Raw genomic sequence first — 10,830 nt, forward strand, 5'->3', positions numbered from 1 at the left:
CGGAATTAAAGGCCACCTCAGCACGTTTTCGGAATCCAAAAAGTCAGAGAAGTCAGAAGATCTCTTGATTCCCGCAAATGCATTTATTGGAGACAGTCAATCAAGTTTGAATTTCGGTCAAATCAGTCCATCGCGCTTCATAAACTCCCCGCGCTAAGGTGGCACTCTTAGCCCGAGGAGTGGGGGGCAATTGATGAAGGATGATTTGACCCGACCTATGAAACGGCGACACGTGGACGCTGACTCAGCGTAAGCGACAGCTCAGCATTGTGGTCCAGTACGGCTAAGTGATAGGCCCATAAAGCAGCTCGCAAATGGGCCGCACAAGCACTCCTCAGGAAACTTCTATTTAATAAGCCGTAACAGTCAGACTGGGCCACGTCCCTAACTGATGGCGCAGTCCCTGTCCTTTCGACAGTCTGCGCCCATGTCTCTTAGTAGGCGGAGGCGTGCCTGTCACTTTGGGGACGTGTCACTCGCCCGAGTAAGGAGTGCATCCCAACGGCCACCTGCGCAGCCCTAGCAGGTAACGGCTGTGGCAGGGACCTAGTGGTGGTTATGCCCGATCTCGCAAGAGCGCTCCTATAAAAGCCCTCAGGGCAGAGGATAAACTTCTTCTTGAGACCTCTAATCTCTCGAGTATAGTGATAGAGCGCAACCTACACTTTTAGCCTTCGTTTCTCTCTTTACTTCCCATACACAGTAGTAACTTAAGCATTGGAGTATTCCCACCGGGCAAATTCCCGGGAATCCTTCATTTCATCTTCTCAGGTGCCACTCGTTGCCAACAAGGAGCCAGTCAACAGCCAGCTAGGAGTGCCCGAATCGCGCCGCATCAATCACGTTCTAAAGTTTAGGAACCAAAGTGTCACTACGCACAAATTACATGATAGTATGATACTAGACTGTAAATCTCTTATTGCCTTATTTGCATTTGTTAAATTGTATCTCTCCAACTCAAGTTTAACAAAGTCCATAGCAGAATTTGAATTCCCATTGGGGTGACTGTTTTTTATCTCGTTTCTCAATTTGATACTTTTCCTTCATTTTTTTAATTTTTTGTATTTTTCCTTTTCGGCTGGTGCCTGATCTCGTTAGCTTCAAGGTCCTCAGTTTCTTGATGGATATAAAAATGGAAATAATAATCATAGTCGAGTGTTTTTAGCTGAATTTACATAAACGAACGGCTAAAGGGCAAACAGAAAGAGAAAAGCTTAAACTCAATTTGAAAGAGTAAAAATACAAACTTGTACGGTGCAAAACTTTATATTTTGTATGTATTTATAACAGTACATATTTGTATTTGTATTCCTTTAAGTAAAAATAATCAAAGGTTCAAAAAATATGCTTCAAACAAAAAATACTGAAAGTGACAAATATATTTCATTTAAAGTGTAAAAAACTCTAAGACAAATTAAATTAAATTAAAGTATCATTTCTCCTAAAAGAGAAAATTGTAAAAAAAATAGAAATTTGCAAAAAAAAGCAAACAAAATACGAAAAAGCAGAAATAAAAAAATGAAATTGTATAAAAATTAAGAAATTATAAAAATACAAATATATAACCAAAAAAAACAAGAAAATGTATACATTGCAAAAGAAACAAAAATTATGGAACAATGCAATTTATAGAAAAACACCAAAATGCAAAGGAAATACAAAATTACAAGAAAAACGAAAATTGGAAAAAATATATAAAAATGCAAGAAAAAACAACAAAAATTGTAGCAAAGCAACAAAATTGCAAATAAATAACAAAGGTACAAGAAAACCAAGTGTAAAAAATGCAGGAACATTACAGAAATTAATATATTTTTATTTTTTAATACAAGGAAACAAAATGTAAAAGTGTAGGAAATTTTTTTTGATATAAATTTTATCATTTTTAAATTGAGAAAATATGTCAAATTCCTAAGCTTCTAGAAAGAAATCAAACAACTTAATCTTGAAATTGAGTTCAGCCCCCCACAACGTCCCATAGCTAATCCCCGCTGTGTATTGATAATATCTCCCGATGATAATACCAGGAGATGTTCTCAATACATGGCAGGGATGTGCTCTGGGACAGGGAGAGGGGGCAGTCTTGTGGGGGGCTGATTCGGTCTCCTTGAAATCCTACAAACTCCGACTTCTCCACACTGCCCTTTTCCCTTAGAGTTTTGACCCTTTGCTTAACTCAACGAACCATAATCCTATGGGATCCAATGGGTACCCTCGACTTAGCCCAACCCCACCTTAACTCTTTTCCCCTGACCTTAATGGATCACTCGACCCATAATGACCCGCTTCTGGGATTGGTGGTTATGGGTGGATCAAATGCGTAGGGTCAACAGTGCCACCCCTAATTACAAGGAGAAAATAAGTCATGATCCCTTTTGGATATCGAGAAGAAACAAATGGCCATTAGCAACTTTCTATTATCATATGCTTAAAATGACGAACCCCCTCAAATTTGTTTTTTTTTTTTTTTTTTTTCTTATTTATGTAGGTTATGCCCTCAAAGAGGATATGTAGAATGAGTTATGTTCAAAGGAATTGGGATCTGCTCCTCACACAGAATGCCTCACACTGACCTCACATGCACATCTTATCATGCATTAGGAACATTTTTTGTGAATAATGACATATAAACACGAAAGATGTTTTCGATACATGGTAGGATGTGCTTGTGAGGTTGGTGTGAGACGCCCTGTATGAGGAGCAGATCCAGTCTCTGTTCAAAGTGATGAAAGATCTTGTATTTACAGGGTTAGCAAAGAGAAATGAGAATGAAAACTAATAGACCAGAAACACACACAAGTGAACAAAGCCTGCGAAACACGCAATATGGAATTCAATACAAGAGGAAAGAAGCTAAAAATATCAAGAATAAACATAATGAAAAGAAAATAGAGAAATCAATGTCTCAAAAGTAACTGAGCCATTTCAACCTAACCCACGTGATATAAAGGAGTCTTCTAAAGTACAATGATCCTGTTTTTCACTTGGATTGCAAATTGGTAAGGGGCTATCAATTTTTGTTTATTGATGTGGGTGCAACTTTGTAGTGTCATTTGTGGTGGTAATGTGATAGAATCAACAATAAATGTGAATTTAGATTTTGTCCTCACAACCTTTTGCAATTGTGTAGTGGGAATATCTCCGTACTTATATATTTTTATTTATGTGGAGATATTTTTAAGGCACAACTACAAAAGACTGTGTGGATGGTTTTGTGAGAACAAAAATCCAAATTACCATCAGTTTTTTTTTTTTTTTTTTTTACAATTGACTAAATCCTCCCATACTATAAGTATTCATTAGTGTTCCATCACAATATGTTCACATGTGATGTATATAATATTTCTAAATCTCAATATTACCCTTTTTTTATCGATTTTACCCTCTATTATTCATCAAAATTTTCAACAATACCTCTACCTATACATTGTCTCCAATAACATATCGAGTCTGTTGTTAGAAGGGTAGGAAAAACCAATATCCCGACCTCATTTCTTCAAAAACCTTCAGGGATTTGCCTAAAATTAAAACCCACTTCAAAAGATACAAAATAAATTATACCATACAAATTACAAAAGGAATAGAACCAATGTACCAGAGCTCTTCACACTACAACAAACGAATGAGGCATTTTGTGTAATGTGCTATGAGATTTTCCTGGATAAACATTTAACAATGATGGGGAGTTCTACAAATGCCCTTTCGAACAAATCAACAAGATCTTGGAGTCAAGACTCCCTTTGGAAGGAGTACAAATACAAATATGTAGAATACAAAACCTTGTTTTTATATTATTTTGTATGTATTTATACTGTACATATTTGTATTTGTACTCTTTCCATATCGAGCCCGAAAAAAATGCTATTAACAAGATATCTTCAAAAACCCAATCCTCTATAGATTGATCTTTGGAATAGGCAGTGGACATATGGAAGGATAGCTACTATTTTATTTTTGACAACCATAATATGAACCAAGGCAAGGACGTTTGAAAATAGAGTCATGTATATATCATTAATTCTGATTATCAAGATCAAGTTCAGCTTTGGTCTGTGAGTCTTCTCTTGAAGTAGTGGTGTCAATTGGACTGGATTTGGTCCAATCCAATCCAGTCTAATGTGAGCCCATTATAAATGGATCACGTCCAATCCAATCCAATGAATGTTTTGGACCAATTTGAAGTAGTCTAATTCAATGTCAGGACCGTCAAATCTGTTCAAATTCATTTTGATTTAGATCGGTTTCAATCGAAATCCGGTCCATTGACATATATTCTTATCTTATATCAATGGACCAGATATTGGTTTAATCCAACCCAATCCAATATAAATTTGTTACAAAAGGACCAGGTCCAATCCAATCTAATAAATATTTTGGACCGGATTGGTCCAATCTAATATTTCTTATTGGTCTGTCTAATCCATCCAAATTAATTTTGAACTGAACGGGATCTAATCCAAAACCAGTCTATTGACACCCTTATCTTGAAGCACGCGCACAATGTCAATCATGCCAAGTCTCACCTTGAATGCTCAGTTAGTGTTAGCACTTGGTTGGAGTTCTCTTATTTGCATATTTTTCATGTGGTCTCTTGAGTTCACTAATGTTGCTGTTCTTCAAAGAATTGTATATCTTGATGGAAACTTGTTTTCGTTTTTTGTTTTTGGATTGTTTAAGGTGACATTGGATTAGCGTGCAAATGGAATGGGGTTGGGTTTTATTCAACAAAACCAGCTAAAACAACAATAATCATTTCATTGACAATCTAACATAGATAGGAAAACAAGTTTCTTTGTCTGTTTCATTTCACTAACATGGATGTCTTTCTTGATCTTAATATATAAAAATTATCCACTCCTTCCTCCAATAAACCAAGAATAACCAAATGAAACCTTAAACTTATATATATCAAAAAGATCAAAAACCTCTATCATTTCATGTAAACATTGAATCCAACCAGAAATCGATTTATTAGAGAAATTGAGAGGATTTTAATATTATATTTAGAAAAAATCAAATCGGAATCATAAATTGTTCAAATAAATAAAAAGGATATATTTTGGGAATTTAAAATATTTTAAACAGTTGAATGATTAATCTTTTTCAAAGCTATCTGGCAGAATTCTAACAAATGGGGTATTTGTGCAAACTGAAAGTTAAAGGGGTACTTATTACAAATAAAAGTTTGGGATAATTGCCATTGACCCTTTACCACAAGGGGAGTCCTTGTAATTTACCCTTTTAAATGTTAAACGCATTAATATCACCCGATGATTAAAATATGACAATATATATTCACTCAAAACACCCTATGGACATATTCCTATGTAACAAATGTACGAATAATCTTTTTTGTCAAATGTACGAATATTTTGAACATCAGCCATGTGGTTGGTATTGTGGGGGCTTAGCATAGGTGGAGTAAAATAATGAGAAAAAATCTGTTATGCCCATTGGCATAGCCTTGGGCTAAAATATTGAAACATGGCCATTTGATGTATTATTGTTGAGGTAGGGATATACAATCTATCGGAAGTTCTGTTACGCTGTTTGCATAGCCTTAGGCTAAGGTCTTGTTAACTTTGGCTGTAGATAGTTTCTGGGCTGGGCACATTATGGGCATGTTTGGTTTTTAATAAAAATAAATTAAAATGTAATTATTAATTTACCCATTCTCATGATAATGTGGTATTCTCAGAAATTCATAAGTATTTTCTTGAATCACAACCTTTATATATTAACATGGTTCCACCTTGAATTGGATGAAATGACATTAAGGTGGTTTCCAAGAAGAAAAGCTGTAAATTACAAAGACCTCCATTATACTATGGGCTTAGTCACAAAGACCCCCTAAACTTTTTACCTTGCAACAAATACTTCATTCACTTGGAGTTCTATCAATTAACTTGAAAGAAAAAAAGATTCTCATTCAATTGTTTAATTTTTTTAAACCCTCAAACTACCCTTTTTTTATTTATTTAAATAATTTGTTATTCGATTAGTTTTCTAAATAGAACATGAAGTGCTCTCGATCAAATAGATCCTTGTAGATTTCTTTTCAATATTTAAATGAAATGAGGTTTCTTTCTAATAGATATAAGTTTATGGTTTCATTTGTTTTTTTTTCCTTTATTTGTTGGATGAAGTGGATACATTCATGTCATTGAAAAAAAACAATCAATTATTTGTATTTTTTTGCCAATGAAATGGTTCTTATTATTTTAGTCAGAACGTTTTGAGAAAATGGAGGTATTTTGGCCAATTGGGGTTTAAGAGAAAAGGGTGGGGAAAATAAAATAAGGAATGTTTAGGTGTGCATTTCGGTAACTTAGTGCGCTCTGTCATTTGGCTTAACAAACAGGGATATATTTGTCACAAAGTGAAAGTTCAATGAATCTTTGTCATAGATGAAACTTCAAGGAAGTATTTGTCATTGACCCTAATATACATCAAAAGCCATGATTTCAAGTTTCATTTTAAGAGTAACTATAACCACTATACTATCTAACTTCAAAATGTTATATATACCTTATCAACCTTAACAACAAGGGCGGTATTTGGTTAGTGGAGTTGCTCAACCTCATAACCTGTCAGGTGCCCCACCTTGTTCAGCCTTTGTGCGAGGTTATCGATCTAGTTGAGGACTGTTTGAAATTGGTCTATCATGACTAGGTTCTGAGTGTTCATGGTGTTTCTTGCCATGTTGGCTGAAGCTTAGTAGTTGATTGGTTTAGCAATGTTCTCACAAACTATGCAATTGTTGCCGGTCGAAATGGGCTGAGGGCAATACTATCAATTTGCTTTCGAGCTTAGCAGTGGCAATTGGACAAGTTAGGTTGGGTTTGGTTCGGGTTGAGCTTCAACCCAACCCATTTAACCCACCAACCCGTTAATGACACAGTTATATAAAATTAAATGGGTTGTGTTCAACCCAAACCTGCTTTAACCCAATCCAACTCGCCCAAACCCATTAATCTTATATTTATGTACTTAAAGCAAAAAACTATGTTCGGGTTTCGAATTTGACGAGCCACTTAGGTTCAAACCAGTCAGACCAACTTGAACTATCTAATTGGATTGTCTTTGAGCTAATCACATCAAGAGTGGTTGAACCGTTTAGAACCGGATCAGTTTGGCCGAACTAGATCCCAGCTGGACCGGTTTAGTTCGGTCAAACCAGGCAGAGCCAGTTCAGTCTATGGTGGATTGACTTGTGTCAACTCATGCTAGGTTTGTGCATGGGTTTGGGACCGAACTGACTGGCCCGAAGCGGGTCAAGATAAGGAAATCAAACCGGACCAGACCATATTCGGGTCGGGTTGTACGGATACGAGCCATGCCAGACAATCCAAATCGGGCAAATCAAGCGGGATGAGTTTAAGGTTCGAACCCCACTCGACCCAATCCATCTCGAATTTGAGTCGACCCGAAATGATTTGTGTCGGTCGGGTCAGACTGTGCGAATAATGGTTGGACGGGACGACAAGCGATACCAAACCATCTCGTCCGGGGCTATTTTGTGTTTGGGTCAGCCTGGATTGGTATATGTTGGATCGGGTTAGATCGCGTTGAACTTATCTGGACTCAGGTCAAATTGATTTGGATTTATGTTGGGTGAAGTGTGTTGATTCAAGACAAAACTAATTTTAGTCAATAATTAATAGAAAATTAATGCATTAATTATAAATTATTTACTTCAAATGAAAAAAAAATTAAAAAAGAGGCTAAATAATTAATACTTATGTTTGTGATGGTTAATCCAATGGTTATCTACAACCCATCCCAACCAAACCCATTTAAATGGGCGGGTTAGGTGGTGATGAAAGGAAATTTGGCCCGACCTCGCAATCACCCGACACGTGGCAAAAGCAAGCAACTCGGGGCAGTAGAACGCCCAAAACAAGTCCAAGCTCGCTACTGAGCCCGAACTCCACCAGACCGGATTCCCTATTAGGAGCCCGGGCTCCCTACCGAGAACCCGAGCTCCCTACTGGGAGTCCGAGCTCCCTATTAAGAACCCGAGCTCCCTACTAAGAACCCGAGCTCCCTGCAAGGAGCCCGAACTATCTCGGGTCCTAAACCTCACGAAGCCATGACCCGAGCTGGCCCATGGCAACTCGGAACACTCCCCAAACCGAACTCAAGACCTCGCTCGCCACTCCAGCACTTCGCTTCCAAAACACCAGACTGACCAAACGTACCTGACACCGAGGACGTCCGTATCCAAGGGCGGCGCACCTGACTGATTTGGGATCTGATGCCTGACAGCCGCACTTCAAACGGCCTCCTGCCACCGTCGTTACCAGCCGCAGAGACGGCTCCGACAAAAGGAGCAGTGGCGGTTCTGTCCGGCCAGAGGGGGTGACATCCGAATTGGCAGGAGCTCAGAGATAATCATGCCCAATCTAACAGAAGCCTGGAAGTGAGTGCGCGAGGTGGTTATAAAAGGCTCCCTACCCCCCAAGAACGAGGTATGCTAACTTTGCGCTATCTGGCATATCTTGCCTTTGAAAGATTCTAACTTGAGCTTCGGAGCCCTTACGTCGGGTTCTCCCCGGAGCTTCTTCACCCCCTTCGTTTTAGGTCCCCTGCCACTCAGTTCAGAGGCAAGATCGTTGACAGCTAAGACCGGCCGGATTGTGCCTCATCAATTGGCGCCGTCTGTGGGAACGCTTCAAAAGGCCTCCCTCCAAACTCTCATACCCCTTTCTTCTTTGAAAAACTCAACACTCATGGCCTCTTCCAGCAACGCCGGACGCGGCACAGAGACAAACACCACCGGGGAACAGCCTCAAGTTCCCGTGGTGTGCGTTGGGCAGTTCACCATCCCCCTCTCGGTGGACGGAATTCCCAATCTGAATACGCCACAAGCAGTGGCGCCTGTAAACCTTCCTGCCACAAACATCCCCTTTCCTCCCCCCATCGAGACTACCTTCGCTAAACCAACCGCCGTCCCCCTGGAAGCTAGCCAAAACCGGTTGGACGACCTGATGCAGTGCATGCGGGCAATGCAAGCCCAGATGCAACGGTTCCAACAACACCAGCTTCACCAGCACCAAGTGTTGCACAACCTCTCCCAGTATCACTATCAACAGCAGTTCCCCCAACTGCCACCGAACCAACCACTACTTCCACCTCGCCACCCTGCTCCGAAGTCAGTCAAGGCCTCTCCACAGGATGGGCGCCCCCACCAAGGAAAGGCCTCCAGGCCCCAGAACCCCCCGAACAGCCAGGCCTCGTCCCCAGGCCGAAGAGAGAGAAAAGTCATCCCCGCCTCGCAGCTCGCAGGCGGGTCGGGAACCTCGCTCGCGAGATCGGCACCTCGGGGCTCCAAACCGGAGTTCCCACTCACGGAAAACCGATTCGATGCACTGGCAGCAGCGGACTACCAGCATTCCGGGCCCATCGAGCTCGGCAACACGGAGGCCAGCAGCGCCAGTACAAGGCCCACTCAACAGCGAAGGCGCCGACGAAGTCGACGAACCGCCACCCGCGTCCTGTCAGAGCTCAAAGGCAAAGGCGAGACGAGCTCGGACGAGGTAGGAGTTGCCCCGATTCTCTCAGTTCCTTCCCCCCTCGCGTCAGAACTCCTGGTAGTCCCCTTGCCCAGAGATTTCAAGCTCCCACCTCTAGACAAGTATGACGGGTCCATCGACCCCAACGACCACATTGACGCTTTCCAGTCCCAAATGCACCTCGCTAGAGCCAGCGAATCATGCATGTGCGTGGCTTTCACCACCACCCTCAGGGGGGTAGCCCGCACTTGGTACAGGAACCTGGCCACCGGGTCGATAAAGTGCTGGGCTTAGTTCGTGCAGGTCTTCACTACACACTTTGTCACCAGCAAACGGTGCCCCAGAGCAGAGGAAAGCATCTTCGGGGTAGTCCAAAGGGAAGGAGAACCCATACGGGGTTACATCAAACGATTCAATGAAGCATGCTTACAGATACCGCGGTTAGACCCCGCGGTGCAGCTCGCGGTAGCAAAAAGAGGGGTGACGCACAAAGAGCTCAAATGGCACATGGTAGCTAACCAGCTCGCGGACAAGTTCATGAGGACGGAGGAAGAAATCAACCAACGAACCGAGGGCGGAAACGAGAAAAGAAAGAGGGATGGCGAGCCCTCTAACTCAGTCGACCGGAAAAACCCGGCCCGTGACCCAAAACCGAACCAGCCGTTCTGAGCTCCCCTACCAGTTCGGACGGATTACATGCCACTGAACACAAGGCAGACCGAGATCTTAATGACAATCAAGGATTTCCCGTACGTGAAATGGCCACCTCGCCTAAAGGGAAATCCGAACGAAATAAACAAGAATTTGTATTATAGTTTCCATAGGGACCATGGTCACAGTACCGAGCAGTGCAATAATCTCCGAGACGAAATAGAGGGGCTCATCCGTCGCGGATACTTGAGAAACTTTGTACAGCACAACAATAATAACAATAAAGCAGATCGACCGGGCGAGCACGAAAAGGACGCCCCCGAATCTAGCAGTAGGCCAGCCGAACCGTTGCAGCGACAGCCTCCGATAGAGAGGCCAATTCGGGGAACCATCCATGTAATTGTGGGAGGTTCAGTGGTAGCAGGGTGTACCTCGACAGCAGCCCGGACTTCAGTTCGCGAAGCGGTCCTCGAGGAACAGAACCCTTCGAAAAGGCCAAAGACCGAAGAACCAATCCTCTTCACGGAAGACGACGCGCGAGGAGTTCGCTACCCCCACGATGACGCGCTTGTCATTAAACTAAGGATCAGCGACTTCGAGGTCAGACGCGTACTCGTAGATTCGGGCAGCTCGGCGGACATCCTCTTCAAATCAGCGTTTGATC

Source organism: Nelumbo nucifera, chromosome 5 (genome assembly GCF_055504915.1).
Source record: "Nelumbo nucifera cultivar China Antique chromosome 5, China Antique-T2T, whole genome shotgun sequence".
Classification (NCBI taxonomy): domain Eukaryota; kingdom Viridiplantae; phylum Streptophyta; class Magnoliopsida; order Proteales; family Nelumbonaceae; genus Nelumbo; species Nelumbo nucifera.